The sequence below is a fragment of the Leuciscus leuciscus genome, assembly GCF_965113295.1.
Source record: "Leuciscus leuciscus genome assembly, chromosome: 10".
In the NCBI taxonomy this organism is placed as follows: domain Eukaryota; kingdom Metazoa; phylum Chordata; class Actinopteri; order Cypriniformes; family Leuciscidae; genus Leuciscus; species Leuciscus leuciscus.
The window spans coordinates 5,427,293-5,446,204 of NC_138734.1; the positions used below are offsets into that span (position 1 = coordinate 5,427,293).

General features: G+C 44.1%; 1 protein-coding gene and 1 long non-coding RNA gene across 4 annotated transcripts in view; one reads left to right on the forward strand and one right to left on the reverse strand.

Moving 5' to 3' along the window:
- LOC309507863 overlaps positions 1-18,912 on the reverse strand; it is a 469,488-nt gene that overhangs the window by 299,614 nt on the left and 150,962 nt on the right. The gene's annotated exons all lie outside the window — the stretch shown is intronic.
- Positions 1-18,912, forward strand: part of sphkap (SPHK1 interactor, AKAP domain containing) — an 85,123-nt gene that overhangs the window by 22,268 nt on the left and 43,943 nt on the right. Inside the window, exon 1 of one of the 3 annotated variants that reach the window (XM_082182146.1) lies at positions 4,698-5,059. The exons of the other annotated variants lie outside the window; for them this stretch is intronic. The gene's annotated coding sequence lies outside the window, so the exon portion shown is untranslated. Of the gene's footprint in view, positions 1-4,697; positions 5,060-18,912 lie in introns of those variants that run through there. 3 annotated transcript variants of the gene reach the window in all.

Sequence of the window (18,912 nt, forward strand, 5' to 3'; positions counted from 1 at the left end):
CCCGCCACTCCTTCATCTCCATGGTTACTGTCATTTTCAGTTCAGTTATATTTAGTGTGTGTTGCTACCTGTTCTGCCATCCTGTGTTTAATTACCAATAAACCTTCGTTTTGGAATTATATCCTCGTCTCCGTCTGCCTTCCTGCAACCACCCGTGACAGAAGATCGGACCAGCCCATATGGATGACAGGGCTATTCTCTACGATGAAACCCTCAAGCTGCTTTTCTGGATCGGGGCCAATTTTCACCAGGCCATCGACCTCCCAAACACAGATGGACTGAACTGGAGGGAAACCATTAGCAGGTGTTTGGTGAGCATCGCGTCCCGATCCAGAGAACAACCACCATCACCAGCAGCCGCCGTGCAGACCACCCTTCCAGAGTCTCATCCTGCCGAGACCACCCTTCCAGAGTCTCGTCCCACCGAGACCACCCTTCCAGAGTCTCATCCCGCCGAGACCACCCTTCCAGAGTCTCTTCCCGCCGAGACCACCCTTCCAGAGTCTCGTCCCACCGAGACCACCCTTCCAGAGTCTCTTCCCGCCGAGACCACCCTTCCAGAGTCTCATCCCGCCGAGACCACCCTTCCAGAGTCTCATCCCGCCGAGACACCCTTCCAGAGTCTCATCCCGCCGAGACCACCCTTCCAGAGTCTCTTCCCGCCGAGACCACCCTTCCAGAGTCTCATCCCACCGAGACCACCCTTCCAGAGTCTCATCCCGCCGAGACCACCCTTCCATAGTCTCTTCCCGCCGAGACCACCCTTCCAGAGTCTCATCCCGCCGAGACCACCTTTCCAGAGTCTCTTCCCGCCGAGACCACCCTTCCAGAGTCTCATCCCGCCGAGACCACCCTTCCAGAGTCTCTTCCCGCCGAGACCACCCTTCCAGAGTCTCGTCCCGCCGAGACCGCCCTTCCAGAGTCTCGTCCTGTCGAGACCACCCTTATAGAGCTTCTTCACGTCACGCCTGTCAAGCCCTCGGCAAAGATGTCCGCCACTGCCTGAATCTGTTCCCGAGCCTGAATCTGTTCCTGAGCCTGAGTCTGTTCCCAAGCCTGAATCTTTTCCAGAACCTGAGCCTGAATCAGATCCAGAACCTGAAGCTGAGCCTGTTCCTGAACTCCCACCCAGCCTCCCTCTCCCACCACCTCCCATCATAATCTCCTCATCCACGCCTCCGCTGCTTCCTTTCAGCCCCTCAGTTTACCCATATTCCACCTTCTGTGATGTGGGGTCGCCGCGGGTCTGCCAGTCTCCAGCTCCATCATGGTCAGTGGATCCCCGGTCTCCGCCTCCGCGACCAGGACTCCACCTCGGCCTGTTGGTCCATTAGCTCTACCTTGGCTCCCACCTCCCTCATCTCCACCGTGGTCCATCAGTCCACCAGCTGCGCCGGGCTCCCTCGTCCCTGTTCACTAATGTTCACTACACTCCTCTGGCTTCGCCTCGTCCCTTCGTCCCTCTGGCTCCGTTGGGCTCCTCACTCCCTCCAGCTCCTCCTTGGTCCTCTGTTGCCATGTCCCTCGGGGATCCTCAGCATCGGCTTGGCTCGTCGGCTCTCCGGCTCCATCCGGGTATCCTCTTCCACCTGCTCCGCCTCCATCAGTCAGCCCCCTGGAGTCGCCAGCCCTGCCTCCACCATGGCTCCTCCCTCTGTCGTCTCTGCCCTAGCCGCCTGCACAGTCTACTCCGCCCTGGTCCCTCCTGCCTTCTGTCAGCCCTTCACCTGCTCTTCGTCCTCCTCCTGAGCTCCTGAGCTCCCTCCGCAGTTGGTCTATCGATTTACAAATAATCTTTGATTAACTTTTGATTTACAAATATTTTTTTACAGTATAGTATTCTCTTGTAAGGCATACTCTAAGAGTGTATTATTTTCTAGTAAAACATTCTCCTATAATCCTGTATAATATAATAATTTTGAAAAATATTTTTACCCTATAGTATTTTCTTGTATAACATAACCCAATAATCTGTTTTATTCACAACTTCAAAAAAATAGATTTTAAAGTGTATAATTTTATTGTAAAAACATACTACAGTAATCTTTATTTCATTTACAACTTTGAAAAATAATGTTTACAGGGTAGTATTTTCTTGTATAACATAACCCAATAATCTGTTTTATTTACAACTTAAATGGATTTTAAAGTGTACAGTCTTTATTTCATTTACAACTTGTAAATGAAAATAATTTTTACACTAGTATTTTCTATAAAAACATTTCAAATAATCTTTGTTTTATTTACAACTTTTACAGTGCAATCTCACGAGAACAGCGGCCACAAATGCACTCGCGTCAAAAAGAAACCTGCGCCCTGATTGCGGCGTGCGATTATCATAATCAGCGATGCAGGTCGCAACCATCTGAAGTATGAGAGGTAGCTGATGTGCAGAGGACACAGACACCCTTATAAATCCCCACGATTAGAATAACAGCAGCCTCAGTAATTATACTGATCAACTATCCCATTAACGCTAATTACACCCACGTGGGTCGAGCCCTGTGCGCCTCCTCCAATCACTCTGCACAGGAGAGTTTACCCGATTGGAGTGTGTACTCTTGACAAAGGCCACTCTGTGTCTTTGATGATGAGATAAAAGGCCTGCTTATCTGACAGTGGGATTAGGTGGAAATGATTGTCAATTTAATTTCGTTCCCCAGCACAGCTGTATCGTAATCCACACACACACACACACACACACACACACACAGACTCTGTCAATTACGATAGCATCTCATGCATCTGTAAAAACACCTTGCCCTGACTCTTACCCGTCCCTCCCAATTAGATGACTGACTCCTGTCTTTACGGCATTTAGATAACACCGGGTATTAGCATATCATTAAAGTGACACATGAAATTTGCATTTGATTTGCATAACTCTAATGCGGCCCCTGGCGTTCGCACTCGTCATGAAAGAGCGCTCGGAAACGCATCTGAGTCTCGTCATGCGGCCTGCCCTTTCCCAAGAGCCCCTGGGCCTGCGGGTCATGCCGTCCGTATCCCATAAATATCTCTGTCTGTGTCACGTCTCCTCTTCCTCATGTCCACCTCCTTCATCCTGCATCCCCCTACACGCGTTTCTTTCATCTGTCTGTGTGTACAGTGGATACTCTCGGCTGATTTCCATAGTGCTCTCATTTTCACTGTTATTATTTTATCAAAGCAGGCTTCCTCGCAGGGAGTCGTGTCTCTAGTTTTGGGGAAAAGCTCAAATGCTCCTCATCTTTGACTTGACTGAATTTCTGAGGTTTTCAAGCCAAAGCTGTTTAGTATTCTTTTGCTGTCTGTGTTATTTTGCTCCTCACTCCATCATCACAGCAAATCTCTAGTCTTCCTCCTGCATAGGGATACCTCTATACCAGTTCAGAATAATGCACCTTAAACAGCCAACCTCTGCCCGGAGAGACGGATGAGAGAGACGTCGGACGAGTATCAGTGTTTGAATTATAACACTCTTATCAGTCATTAAAAAGGTAGTAAATTAAACGTGTGTTCAGAATAGTGTCAGTAGAGGCTGTGATTAAACATCTGCTGCTTGTATGCTGCCTTCTGCATCATTTATATTACACAATAAAACTGTAACAAATAATGTCGTAAAAGCTCATCCCTAAAGGGACACATTTTCAGGCAACTTATAATGTCTTAATGTTGACTTGGGACTGAAGGTTAAAATAGGATATTTTGCAGTGTAGTGTGTGAGAATGTGCTATAGAAACTTGTGGGTCCTGATGGTTATTGGGGTTGAATTATACTAGTTGTACTTACTGAAGATACTGAATCTGTAATGGAGACAGAGAATCACTGCTGGGTTTTGTTAGTCTTGATATCTAATGCACTAAAAGATGCAGACAGCAGTTTCTCTTTTCTCTCACTTTCTCCCTGTAAATCAATGAAATATATATTATAGGGTGTGAAAAAAACAACTCTTCTTTAGAGATGAGCTGCACTTCTATTGAACCACTTTTTAACTTCTATTTGCACGGTTCTCAGAAGCGGAAGTCATCGTAGATGGGTAAAACTATAATGGTGAACAAAAGCGACATTAAAAAATCATTTTTGTGTTCCCATTTAATCCAATAGCAAAATATATAAGCCATGATAGATAGACTTATATTTAGAGCTTGATTACGATGATCAAGATAGAGAAAGAGAGAAGTCACTCCCTCAGCCAATTTCCCCTCAATTTTCTGAAAGCTATTATACCAAGATACAGTAATATACAGTAATATAACAAAGTATGGTTTTATAAATGAAATGTATAAAAACTTTGTCTGAAGACATGAAAAGACAAAAGTCTGAAGACGTGAAAATTCAAGCAGTTCCATCACTGTCCTGCGGTGTGACATTACAATTCATGTAAAGTGACTTGAAACAAAACTTTTCAGATTCTTCTGTGTTATTGTACATCTTTTATGACCTCATATTAATTTAGTGACTACATATCATATTTGTATTTAGTTTTTTGTAATTATCTATCTATCTATCTATCTATCTATCTATCTATCTATCTATCTATCTATCTATCCATATATCTATCTATCTATCATTGATGTGTAATAGCCTAATATATACTGCCAATTTCTATTTGCTGATATCAGTCTGCACATGATCCATAGGCTATTCAGTGTAACTGCATTTCGTGAACTATCGTTTCAGATTATGCCTATCTGTCCTCGTTTTCCTTTTACAGTTGGTCGTATTATGAGCACCGACGCGTTGTGAGACGCGTTACAGCTTTCTGTTTATCAACTGAACCCGCAGTGACGTAGAGTTTTGATTAAGCTTGCCCGGTCCATAGTCTCTGGCATTCACTGGCGTCCACTATATTAACCAACAGCAGAGCGCTGCGCGAGCGCTGGAAATTCCTCCGCTGCACTGACAGATTCAGATTGTGATGTGCTCGCGCTCGGGACAGGGGGACCGGCACGCGCTACAGTGCTCTGGCTTCTTGACACTCAGGATATAGGAACATAAGGCTACTTAGTGCGCGGGTTTTTTTTTTTTTTTTTTTTGGATGAGTGGCAGAAGCTCAGTGCCTTCTGAAAACATTGGGGTAAGTGTGCGCATTTTTACCTTTTCATCTTAAATCGTGGAGCACGACACACGGTTTAACATGACATAAATCATTATGTCCGATTCTCTCCTTTAATATGCTTCTTAGCAACATAGTCTGACATTTTTGGGTGTTAAACCAGATTCACTTGTACTTAAACGACACATAAAAGACTTAAATTCGTAATCAATAATTGTGCATGCACTCGCTCCATGGGGCATGTACAAGACGTGGAAAAAGTGTACAAGCTCCAGTATGTGAATATGTATTTGAATTTGTTTGCTTTTTAAATACATTCGAATGTTTACTTAAAGATTCGAGTTTGTTTAGATTCAAATAGATTGAGCGCCATTCTGCTTCTCCTCCAGAATAAACGTCAAATGCATTGTAGTAGCCTAGAATGAATGCTCGTGTCTCTGAATGATTAAGCACAGAAAATAGCTCAAGATAATGTGTCTTTGTAAAACAACCTATTTATCTCAGGTGGCTCCTGACGTCGCGCAGCATTTATTGCGCATCTGTTCGCGCGCGCTGGCTGTGGGGAAACTCGGTCATTTTTATTAGGCTATATCCTTCCCCCTAGCAGACCCACTGCTTCCCAAATATATGATGAACTACAAGGATTACCAGCTGAGACTACTGTGACGGATATCTGGGCTCGGTTGTCAATCTTAAACCATTGTGATAAGCGAGAAGCGTGAAAAGCGCGGTTCTCCTTTCACCTCAATCTCTGACCTAAACGGTCAACAGGATCATTTAAAAACCATGACAGCGAAATGAATTTAATACGAAGTGCCATTACAATCTTAAAGTTCATTACCACATCAAATGAAAGATTAAACGTTCCCCGGTTAGTTTGTGGGAACAGCAGTCTGTCAGGGAGAAATAAACTACAGTCACGCTGCGCGTTCTGTCACGCGCGCGCGGAGAGCGCAAATGCGCCAAACACATCTCGGAAATGTTAATTAACGTGTCTGTAATATAGCTTTTCTGGACAGGTACGTATCGTCGATTCATTTTTTATTTTTTTTATTTTTTTTATTTAAACTGTTACAGTACAATGGCCGAATTATTGGACTTGAAACTGCATTAAATAAACAGATTTGTAAACAGAATAATGATCAGGTGAGCTGCCTGCCCTTGTGTATTATTAGCCAATCAGAAAGGTTTACTGCCAGGTAATCATTTTAGATGTTCAGGTTCCTTGGCATATCTTTTAAGTATTGGGTTTTGGACAGAGGGAGGGAGCATGGTTACAGAAATGTGGGAAATTACATTTATTTAGGCTATTGTTCATTTTGCAGATGCTTATCAAAATCAAGATATTGTTTTATAGCCGAAGTTAGCTACTGAGCGACTATACTTGCAGTTGCACTGATATTTTAGTTATAGCCTAAACATGTTTTTCCTAGTTTTGATTCGATATGGTGTAAAAAATGCAAACTGGCTATGTAAACTCGCTTTGCCAGGTGAGATCTGGAAGTGTAAGTTTGTATCAAGTCACTCTGAATTTGCATAAAGCCTTGTAATGTGCCCACATCCGCAAAAGGTCACTGTTTGTCATGCCACTGGAAACACTACCCAGCTAACTCATTAAGTTAAAAACATAATTTCTGAATGTTCTCTGCACTTTTAAAAACGTCCAGTTATTTACATGTTTTAAAATTACTTTTCTTGGTTATATGAACGTCAAAGGAACAATTTCATTTGATCATTTTGCAAACATTAAGGTAATGTTCATTTTGAACGTTCTCTGAACATTCTGAAACGAGTAAAAGTTAACTTTGAACAAACATTCTATCCACGTTACACTTGTTCATAACTTTGAGGTTATAACTAAAGTTCTGAGAATGTTCCCTGTTAGCTGGGCAACTCTCATTGAAAATTCAGTTCAGTTCGCTGGTGGCGTAAACAGGGCTTAAAACAACATTTGCATCACTTGCTGAAGCTTTGACTGACAGACTGAGAAAATTGAATGCACTTTTGACAGGTCATCATGTGCAAAGTGCACATGTGAGGGTTTACTCATGTTTCAGCACCATTAATGTCCTCCGGCTATAAAATGTTTCCATTTGTTTTGTTGATAAACAATAACAACCCTTCACATAACCATTGACATGATTTCCATAAAGACTGGAGATTCAGTGTGCTCAGGCCCACGACACATCCAAACACATCAGGCAGCTGCGCTCATGTCCTCCAGGGATAATTTGATGATTTTTAACTTCTGTTTTCATTGAGCTGCAAAGCAATCACAAGAGTGCATTTGATGGCTGTCAAATTGCATTTATGGTTTCGTGTCATAAACCATTGCATTACAAGGAAAAAGAGAGTTCAATCTGACACGAGCTACACAAACGAGTGTGCTGTCTTGCAAATGTTACAACATTAGTAAAGGTTTTACAGTAAATATAGCTAAAATCATGACTTTTGGTTGAGCTACGAGGATGTCACTCGAGACGACCGTTTCTTCATATTTAGCTGATTTACTTTGTCATAATTACAAATATGTATGTGCACCCAGACAAATAATGTGTGCAAAGACCCTGCTGTTTAATTCAACACATCAGTAGTGAGGCAAACTTAACACACTAAGGGCCGGTTCACACAGAATGTGACGCAGGACAGTAGAACGGCACGGTCTCGAGATGCAGTTTTTAAACGCTCAACTTATTTTAGCTTAAGCAGCACGTTTTTAGATGCCGTGTCATGCATACGCAAGATTCTGCAAAAGACGTGAGACGTGAATGCAAATGTCAACTACATCCATCTAGCATGTGTTTACATAAAAAAAAAAACAGCCCATAAATGAGAAAATGCAGACTTACCATTAGGCTAAATGAACTGTGACCAACTGGCTATACAGAACTCCAGCCGACCCTTGATGCAGAACTTCACTTGGCGAATTCACTATCTAAATATACTCGGAATTCATTCATATAACTCTTGTGATGCTTCATTTGCGTTTGATATATTCCTGCTGAAGCCTGCAGGATATTTCATATAGTGATGGGGAGAAAATCAGCAATGGCAAAAATTGTAGATGACTCTTATGCTTTACACAGTGTCCTAACCAAATGTTATGCAAGGTATCTCTTTCATGCTAAACAGAGTTTTTGTCCCAACCATCTGTGATACACGACAAGCGACAGGGGATTTTATTTTTGCAATGGTTTCTATTTTGGGAACATCATGACTGACAGCGAAGGTGATTAGCTTAGGTACTTGTATGTTTTGTAACATACTAAAATTGTTTAATTAATGAGTTTGAATATCATTTTGGGTGACACCATAATGAAAGCGACAATGGATAATTTACCTCAGACCTGTTCAAAATGTGAACAAACAATTAGTCCATGACAAAGATTCTGTCAATCACTGTGTTCAGATTTTGAGTAATGTTAAAATCATTTCATATTTATATATTTGAGTACATACTTTTACATACTTATCCATTTCATCACGAGTGAGAGACAGCAGCAGTACACTTGTAGAGAGACTCCGCCCACATGCTCTTCTGATTGGCTGTGATTTGTGATTGATTTGTCTGTGTCTGCTGTGAACAGACAAATTGCTTGTCGCACACACTGTTAGTCAGATAGCAAGAAGCAAACAATTATTGACCATAGTGACGAGATAACTGAGCTAATCTAAAAATTAACTGAACATAACAAAAAAAAGAACTCTGTTTTATCATTAACATGGCAGCATTGGCATCTCGAAGTGTTGATGGAAGAGTTTTGAAGTACTGTGCGTTTCTCACATTTATAAATCCATCACCTGAACCACACATTGCGTCGTCAATTGCTTGTGGTTGCAGCTATTTTGAGTGTTTCTTTGAGTGTTTAATGCTAAAAGATCCCTCACGAGTCCCTCAAGGCTCACAGGTAATCCTCGATTCAGGCCATACGATATTCATAGACATTTTAGGTGAATATATAGGCTGCCATCCCAAGACAGAAACTCAGAACAAAGCAGTAAAGCCTTCGTTTGCTCAAGTGTTTGCCTTCCTGAATGGAGAGCTTATGTCATTTGTTAACTAACCTTTATGACCTTGACGAAAGCCCGGTCGAACCAGTCTTTTCTCATGGGTGAAAAACAAGGGAATGAAATAAAGAGGAACAAAAACACACACAAGTGATAAGTCACAATGGTATCCTAGTTACTGTTTTATATAGATTTTCTTATTTTGACATTTTTAGCATGCTCACAGCATGTTGTGTTTGAGCCGTTAGACAGTTTTCACGGTATATACAGTCTCTGAAATGTGAAAGACGTCATGTCACACACGTCACATCTCAAGCTGTTCTTTTGAACGTCCTTCCACGAGTGTTGTGTTTTAAATCACACCGTGTCACGTTAAAGGCAGTCCAGACATTGAAAAACACTTCTCGTCGTGCTTTCCTCCAGTCCGTTGCACTCTGTCTAGCTGTTTTTGAACGCAAGAATATGTCTGAACGCTCCCTGAAACCGGCTTACTTACACAGGGCTTCCTCGAGGCCGATTAGTCGACTAGTCATTGAGGTAATTGATTTTGTAAAAAGTCCTTTTGAACATCGCTAATATGTTTTACGTTCTATTTCAGAAGGCACTAGATGGAGTGTTTAAAGATTTTATTATAGAAAATAAAGAATAGCTCACATGTTTTGACTCACATTTAGTTCACATTTCACATTTAGTTCATTTTCCCCCAGTTTCACAGACAAGGCTTAACCTAGTCTCAGACTGAAATGCATGTTTGAGCTGTTTTAACTGAAAGCAACTTGCACTGATATATCTTAAATTATGTCAGTGCCATTGTTTTGTCTCAAGATGCACATCAGTAATGTCTTTTTTTTTAAAAATTTATGCATATTTATAAAAGCTACTTAAATGTCCTAATTAAGTAAAGCCTAATCCTGGCATTATCTAAGCCCTGTCTGTGAAACCGGGCCATTGCCAACAGTTCGTCATGTAACCCTTGTGCGACCTTATGGACATTTTTGTCTTTTTCAGTTTTTTGTTGTTGACCATTTTGCCTGTGTTAATGCCAACTGCATAAATTGTCCCAATTAAAACTGCAATTTTTAATCCCATGGCCATTTAACTATAAAATGATGCAATCTTTGTTAACAGGATGTCAGTCTGTTGGCACGGCCACATTAAAAAATTTACTTTTTTATTTTTTCAAAACAAAAATGTTTTTACCAGATGGTGACATTTTCTCAGGTTTGGCCTATTAAGAAAATACTCACTTTATTGCTTTTTTCTGCTTCTGCATATTAAAGAGCCAATTGGATACATGTGTGGGGGTGTTCATGTGGTTTGTATGTGTGTAATATTTTTTTTTAAATCATATTTCATCATTTTATTTTAAATTGTATTTAATAATTGATGATTATTGTAGCCTAATATTTGAGAGAGAAAAACTACTGCAAATCACATATCCAACCACTGTGTGAACCAGTGAAGCTTTGCTGGCATCTAATGGGGAAAATTCGGTTCTCTTACGAGAGGTCTCTCGTACTTGCGTAAGAATATCTTACGCTAGGGGAAAACCTCTTTTCCTCGAGATATTGAAGCCAAAAATTATCCTTAATTTTGCAATAATGTAAAACGCATTGCAGCAGCATGCAGACATGGGCGAGACAGCTCGCGCGCCCATTGGCTGCTCTGCGGCAACTGCACCAGCCTATCGATAGAGGCTCCTCATGACGTCAGAACCAATGAGGGCGCTTCGCGCCCAATACGTCATGTCCCGCCGAAATCGGGTGGGGCCAGGGCTATAAATACGGCCCAGAGAGGCTGGTTTGGTCAGTTTTTTATCTCTTCAGCGGACTCACGCATCGCTGGATCCTGAGAGGAAGCCGCGCCGTCTGAGTCAAGCACCCAGCGGGATTAATCTGCATCTGAAGCTGCCGGTCGACAACTCGCCGCCTTCAGTCGCCGTTCCTGCTGACGCTTTCCGGCGTACATATCCTTTTCTCTGCCACTGTGTTTTGTGTATGTGTGTGTGTTCGCCGCCGCGACACACACTCTCATTGCACTAAAAGAGCCGGGCGTCTTTTTCAAGACGCCCCTTTCCCCCCCAACCCGCAAAGCTCGCCGGTGCGCCCGCTTGCCTTGCCTGCTTGGAGGATGATACCTGCTCTCCCTCTGTTCGAGCCGCGCAAACCGCGCCGTTCACAGGGGATGTCAGGAGCGGACGGTCACGGGGCTAGCTTTCTCTCTCCCTCTGTTCGAGCCGCGCAAAATGCGCCGTTCACAGGGGAGGCGGGAAGCGGACGGTCGGGGTTAGATTTTCTTTACGTACAAGAAAGCTACCCTGCCTCTGCGCCCCATTCACGCGTCAATCACCAGCGAAAGGAGAAAATAGTGTTTTAGTCCGAGCTGGACTGACCTCAATATTCTCACACATTTCTCAGTTCCCTGATCAGGCGACTGGAAATATAAATATTGCAGCGCCGGCAAGCAAACGCCGAAGAAAACGTGTTGACGCTCTTATATACTCGTGCATCTGAAAGCCTTTGTGTTCCCCGCTGTGGCTCAGTGGCGGAATTTTTGGTTTTTCACACGAGAGACCGGGGTTCGAATCTCGGTCTAACGGCAGATTAATTATGCCTCCAATGCTTCGCTCTGTCAGTTCCCTGAAAGGCGACTGCAGATGTGCATTTTGCAGCCAACGAGCGCGTTGTACAACCCGCTCGCCTGCACCCAAACACCGTTTCTATGGTTCCCGTGCGTCACTGGCGAAAGGAGAAAAGAGTGTTAATGTCCCGCTGCGGCCGGGCCGAATTCTATTTCTCATTCCCCTCTGAAGTTCAGGCGACTGGAAATGTCATACTGCAGTGAGCGAGCCTGTTGTAATGCACGCACGCCTGCAAACGAACGCCAGCATGTTGACGCTCTCTGTTTCTATGGCAACTTCTCGCTCGTTCAGTTCCAGAAAATGCGACTGTTCCAGTGTATTCTGCAGTAAACAAGTCGGCGACACAGCCCGCTTGCCTGCACACAAACGCCGCTTTACGGCTACCCAGATAAATCCCATAGAGTGTATTTTCTGGTGTTCCGGCCACGGCCAATGGTGTTATGAGTGTAGACAAAATGCCCACTGCCTCCCCAGTGCTCATTCCTACACAGAAACACAGCCCGTCGCACAGGGCTCGCGCACATGAAATCGACCCAGATCGATTGCGCATTAAATGTGGTAAATGTGCCCACTGCCCAGTGCCCACAAACACTACGTTCTGCATGTCTCAAGGTTTCTGCAAAACGAAACCAACATGCATTCGCTCTGCTCAGGCAGACAATGCTCTCAGTGTTGTAAATGTGCCCGCTATCCCACGCCCACATTCACACATAAACATGACAGGTCTTACGGGACTCGCCCAGCCCTCCCCCTCTCGGTTGACCACCGCAGAGGAGTCGAGCGCGGGCAATCTGCCCGCTGTTATCAGCGCGCCCCCTGCCTCAAATGTCATAAGCGCGACGCTTATGTTGCAGCACACTGAAGCCCCTCTGTCGCTGAGCGACCAGAGCGCGCTTCGCATTCAACCCCTAGCCATTCGTGCAAATGCATGGGCAAGGCTACCCGGGGTTTCGAAGTGGGTGCTAGACATTATAGAAAGAGGCTATTCGCTACAGTTCGGTCGACGCCCGCAACGCAGAGCGGCGCGAATCGATACTACGGTGAAAAAGGAAGTAGCACACCTACTTCGGGCCGAAATAGCGAAGTTACTGAGCAAAGGGGCTATAGAACCCCTATCACAAGCTCAGAGCGAAGGGGGCATGTACAGCAGATATTTTCTGGTACCCAAAAAAGACAGGGGTCTCAGACCCATTTTTAGATCTAAGACGACTAAACAAAGCACTTCTGAAACGACGGTTCAGAATGCTCACGACCAAGAAAATCCTCTCGCAAATTTGCCAAGGGGACTGGTTCATGTCGTTAGATCTGAAAGACGCTTATTTTCAAATACAAATAGCGTCACGTCACAGGCGAATTTTGAGATTCGCCTTCGAGGGCCAGGCATATCAGTACACAGTCCTGCCATTTGGCCTATCCCTGGCACCTCGCGTATTCACGATGTGCATGGATGCAGCGCTCGCACCCCTCAGGCTCCGAGGCATACGAGTGCTGAATTATTTGGACGATTGGCTGGTTCTAGCTCGATCACAGTCGGAGCTCATAGAACACAGGACCATATTACTCGATCACCTCGAGAATTTAGGTCTCACAGTCAATTGGGCAAAGAGTTCACTGTCTCCCAGTCAGAAAATATCTTTTCTGGGCACAGATCTGGACTCGCTGTCTATGACAGCACAGCTGTCGCTGCAGCGCAGACTAAGTATTCAGCGCATGACAGAGATTTTTCGCCATGGCGCTTATTTAGTCCCGCTCAAAAAGCTTCAAAGGATGCTGGGTCTCATGGCTTCAGCATCCTCAGTGCTTCAGCTGGGTCTGCTTCGCATGTGCCCGCTGCAGTATAGGTTGAAAGCGCGCGCCGCGCAGAGCTTGGACCTCCGGTCTCGCGCGCCTCAAGGTCGATCAGAAATGCGTCGCAGCTCTGAAACCTTGGACAGTGACCGACTGGTACCGGTCAGGTGTAAGCCTGGGGACTTCCTCGAGTGTGAAGGTGGTGTCTACGGACGCCTCAACCTCGGGATGGGGAGCGCTGCTCGAGGGCAGACCGTTATTTGGCCAGTGGTCAGAACGGGAAAAGCTTCTGCATATAAACTGCCTGGAAATGATGGCAGTCGACAACGCGCTGATGCGCTTTTGTCCTCAGATAAAAAGACACCACGTCTTGGTCCGTTCGGACAACATGTCAGTGGTGGCTTATATAAATCACCAAGGAGGTATCAGATCCAGAATCCTTCACAGGCTGACGGAACGCCTCCTGGTCTGGGCTCAGCACAATCTGCGCTCGCTCAGGGCAGCGCATGTGCCCGGCCATCTGAATGTGGGACCAGACAGACTGTCCAGAAACAATCTGCCGACAGGAGCATGGTCTTTACATCCACAGACAGTCAAAATGCTATGGAGGACATTTGGCAGAGCGGAAATAGACCTATTTGCGTCTCAAGAGAACGCTCATTGTCAGGAATTCTTCTCCAAGAGCAGGGATGCGCTGGCCCCGCTGCCCGCTCTATGCGTTTCCCCCTGTCACGCTCCTACCCCAGGTGTTAGAGCGAATCAGGGAGAGCGGATGCCCAGTGCTACTCGTCGCCCCATTTTGGACAAACCAAGTCTGGTTTCCAGTCCTGATGCAGCTGACGAGTACCGCCCCGTGGCCGATACCGGTGAGGAGGGATCTCCTCTCGCAGGCGAACGGCTCGATCTGGCATCCTCGCCCGGAGCTTTAGTCCCTACATGTGTGGGCCATCAACGGGTACCTGTTAACCTCCCAGCGGGAGTGTTAAACACGATCACGCAGGCTAGAGCTCCATCTACGAGGCGGCTCTATTCCTCAAAATGGTCTGTGTTCACTAGCTGGTGTACAGCGAGTGGCACTTCACCCTCACGCTGTGGGGTGCCGGAGGTTCTCTCCTTTTTACAAGAGCTTCTGGATAAGGGCAGAACCCCATCCACGCTCAAAGTTTATGTGGCGGCCATAGCAGCGTTCGCTGAACCACCGCTTGGCCAGTCATTAGGAAGGAACGATCTGGTCATTCGCTTCCTTAGAGGAGCTAAGAGGCTGAACCCTCCCAGACCACCCTCAGTTCCCGTTTGGGACCTTTCCACGGTTCTGGAAGCCATGAAAGGTGCCCCATTCGAGCCAATACTGTCAATAGACCTGAAACTCTTGTCTTTCAAAACAGTGTTTCTTCTGGCTCTCGCTTCAGTGAAGCGCATAGGGGATTTGCAAGCGCTCTCAGTGAGCGCGACGTGTATGGAGTTTGGGCCGAATGACTCGAGAGTCATACTCAAACCAAAGCACGGATATGTTCCTAAATCCCTCAACACACCGTTTAGGGCACAGGTTATCTCCCTGTCGGCCCTGCCGGTATCTGAAGAGGAAGGGGATGCAAGCTTCCTTTGCCCGGTCAGGGCGTTAAGAGCCTATGTGTCTCGCTCATCTGTTTTCAGACAGACGGAGCAGCTCTTTGTTTTGTTCAGCGGACGTTCTAAGGGACTAGCTGCATCAAAACAGAGTCTATCCAGATGGATAGTTGATGCTATAGCGCTAGCTTACACATCCAAGGGCCTGCAATGCCCGATAGGTGTCAAAGCGCACTCCACAAGAGGCATGGCCTCGTCGTGGGCTTGGTCCAGTGGGATTGCCTTGCAAGATATCTGTATGGCGGCAGGCTGGGCCTCCCCGTCTACATTTATAAGGTTTTATAACCTCGAGGTTCCCGCTTTGCAAGCTAGGTTGCTCTCGGTTTAATTTTTCAGTATTGCCCGCCCGATGCTATCGGCTCGGGATGCTGAAACTGCTAGAGCGTCGATCACTGATCGCCTATATACTTCTGTGGGCAATACGTTAGTCCCCCATATTTACCAGTCCAGGCTGAGTTCGCCCTGGCTGTGTGGAACACTTGATATAATATGCTCTTATCAGAGCTCAATGTTACAGGAATGATGCTATTCTAGCCCCTCTTCCCGGATTCTCTGTGAGTCCCTTGTGATTAAGCACTGTATGAGCCCCGGGCACCTGCCCTTGGGACGTTAGTGTTATGTCTCAAGCACGCACGGCGTTTTACATTGTGTTCCCCTAGCGTAAGATATTCTTACGCAAGTACGAGAGACCTCTCGTAAGAGAACGTACTCGGTTACTAACGTAACCTCGGTTCTCTCTAGAAGAGGGAACGAGTACTTGCGTATCTTGCCGTGCATGCGTCATGTTCTGATTCGCTTCAGCGATGAAAAAAACTGACCAAACCAGCCTCTCTGGGCCGTATTTATAGCCCTGGCCCCACCCGATTTCGGCGGGACATGACGTATTGGGCGCGAAGGAGCCTCTATCGATAGGCTGGTGCAGTTGCCGCAGAGCAGCCAATGGGCGCGCGAGCTGTCTCGCCCATGTCTGCATGCTGCTGCAATGCGTTTTACATTATTGCAAAATTAAGGATCATTTTTGGCTTCAATATCTCGAGGAAAAGAGGTTTTCCCCTAGCGTAAGATATTCTTACGCAAGTACTCGTTCCCTCTTCTAGAGAGAACCGAGGTTACGTTAGTAACCGAGTACGTACTGCGCCCAAACAAGAAATCTTTCTTAAAGCTAATATTTTGAGATATCAACCTCAAATTTGGAACACAACTTGTTTAGATTTATGGCTTTGGTTTTCTAGCAGAGTTCAATATATTTTATTAAATATATATTATATATAAAATAATGTTCATTTTCATAAGCTTAAACCTCTATAGTGTTTTGTTTAATTTTTTACAAAATCAGCCAAGGGTCTTTAAAATGAGACCAAACTTAAGTCTGTGTTCGAAAGCTTCACATTTTTGTGACATTTTTTTTTGACGTGGACATTTTTGTCCGCTAAGAACTTCAGAGTATCTTTTTTAAATTGATGCACAAGGCTCATTTAGTGTCATTTTCTCCCCCTATTATTTTATTTCGACTGGGAAACACAAAACACAACCTTATGGAAGTGTATGTTGATATACACTGGACAGAAAAACACAGTAAAAGTCCCCACTAAAGCTATTAGATACCTCTATGTAGTAAAACTGTATTCCAGGTCTTAAATTCTGTGGCTCCCAAATGTCATTTGTGTTTTTCAACTTGGCTTTGATCACATGAGAGGATTAATTCATGTAATGATCAAATCGATTAATGATCATTCTGCGGGGAAAATGTATGAATATTTCTAATATTATTTCTAATATAAACAAATGAGGCTAATTTGTCTGTGTTGAGGGAGAATATGGAGGAGCTGAGATTGAAATGTTCTGGAGCTGAAGAGTCTATGATCTGGGTAATGCTGTATTTCTGTCACCTCAGAGGATTGACTGTTTCATCCTCACTCAGTGTGCCCCCAGAGCCAATTAATCTGAACAAATTTAATTAAATAGTCCATGTTATTTTCTTTTCCATTCGCACTCTCACTGTCTCTTTTCACTGTGCCATTATCTACAAATGTCATGTGAGAGGGAGCTTCATTTTATTTCCGACATCTAAACTTCCAATTTCTAAAAGTTGCTAACCCATTCTAGCACTTCTTCAGACTTAATGTTTTACAGTAAGAAGCAAATAAAACAGTTGGTTTGTGCAAGAGTCAGGTTCTCCATACAGAAATAGATTTTTAGCAATAACTTATAAACCTTTAAAGGGATACTCCACTTTTTTTTGGAAATAGGCTCATTTTACAGCTCGCCCAGAGTTAAACAGTTGAGTTTTACCGTTTTCGAATCCATTCAGCCGATCTCCGGGTCTGGCGCTACCACTTTTAGCATAGCTTAGCATAGATCATTGAATCGGACAAGACCATTAGCATCTCTCTAAAAAAAATGACCAAAGAGTTTCGATAAATAGTCTGAAAATACGCCTGAAAATGCGCCTGAAAATAGTCCCCAGTTCGGTAACTTCAAACGTGACCGGGACTAAGTTTGTCTAACCTATTAGACCTATTTTCAGGCGCTGCGTCATATTATGCCTGCTGGACTCATGGTACGGCAGCAAAGTTTCTTGATTATTACGCAGGAATGAGAGTATAGTTCCTAGCCATATCAGCCTAGAAAATCGCAACTTTACATTTTCCGTCGGTCTTAGTACACGATGTAACTACAGAAGAGTCAAGTTTTAAATAGGAAAAATATCGAAACTCTTTGGTCATTTTTTTGAGAGAGATGCTAATGGTCCTGTCCGATTCAATGATCTATGCTAAGCTATGCTAAAAGTGGTACCGCCAGACCCGGAGATCGGCTAAAATGGTAAAACTCAACTGTTTAACTCTGGGGGAGTTGTAAAATGAGCCTATTTCCCCCCCAAAAAAAGTGGAGTATCCCTTTAAAGGTGCATTGTCCAATATTTAGGAGGATCTGTTGACAGAAATGCAATATCATATACATAACTATGTTTTCAGTGGTGTATAAAGACCTTACATAATGAACCGTTATGTTTTTATTACCTTAGAATGAGCCATTTCTATCTACATATACCACGGGTCCCCTTACATTGAAATAGCCATTTTGCGCCACCGTGTTTCTACAGTGGCCCTAAACGGACAAACTACTACAGAGCGCATTTCGTCACTATGTTGTTCTTCGTGCAAAGAAGCTAGCTAAAGTCAGCGAATAAAACACTGGCACAATGATGAACAAGTAACAATAATATTCGCAATAACATATAATTTTCCTGATAATTAAGTAAACAAAATTTCTAAATTTATCTTTGTAAAGAAACCTCACTGCTTAACTGGCGACTCTCTGCTGTCTCAGACGACGACATCTTTTCCTTTCGGCCACCGTAACTTCTGTTGGTTGCAATTCGCAACCTCACCTCTAGATGCCGGTGAAATTTACACACTGCACCTTTAAAGACAGACCTACTGTGAGTTATCAGGTTGATAATCGGTAGTTTATGCTTTTGTTGAAGCAACCCGTCAACTTATTTTTAAAATAATTGTATTTAACAGCTGAATTCCTGTTGAAAAACTACATTACCCATGATGCAGTACAGAAAATTTCACAAATCAGAGAGCCAAAAGAGCTCTAAAGCTCCGCCCACTCCCATGAAGCACTGCAAATGCTGTGCTGTCAAAATACTTGAATACTTGTTTATTTATGCATCTTTTGCAATAAACCTAACAAATATATTGTTTCTATAAATTCACAACTTTAAACAATTCGTTTTATATTTCTCCATCGGTTTTAATTCAATCATGTCGTTTGCAATGCATCATGGGATTGTAGTTCTTTC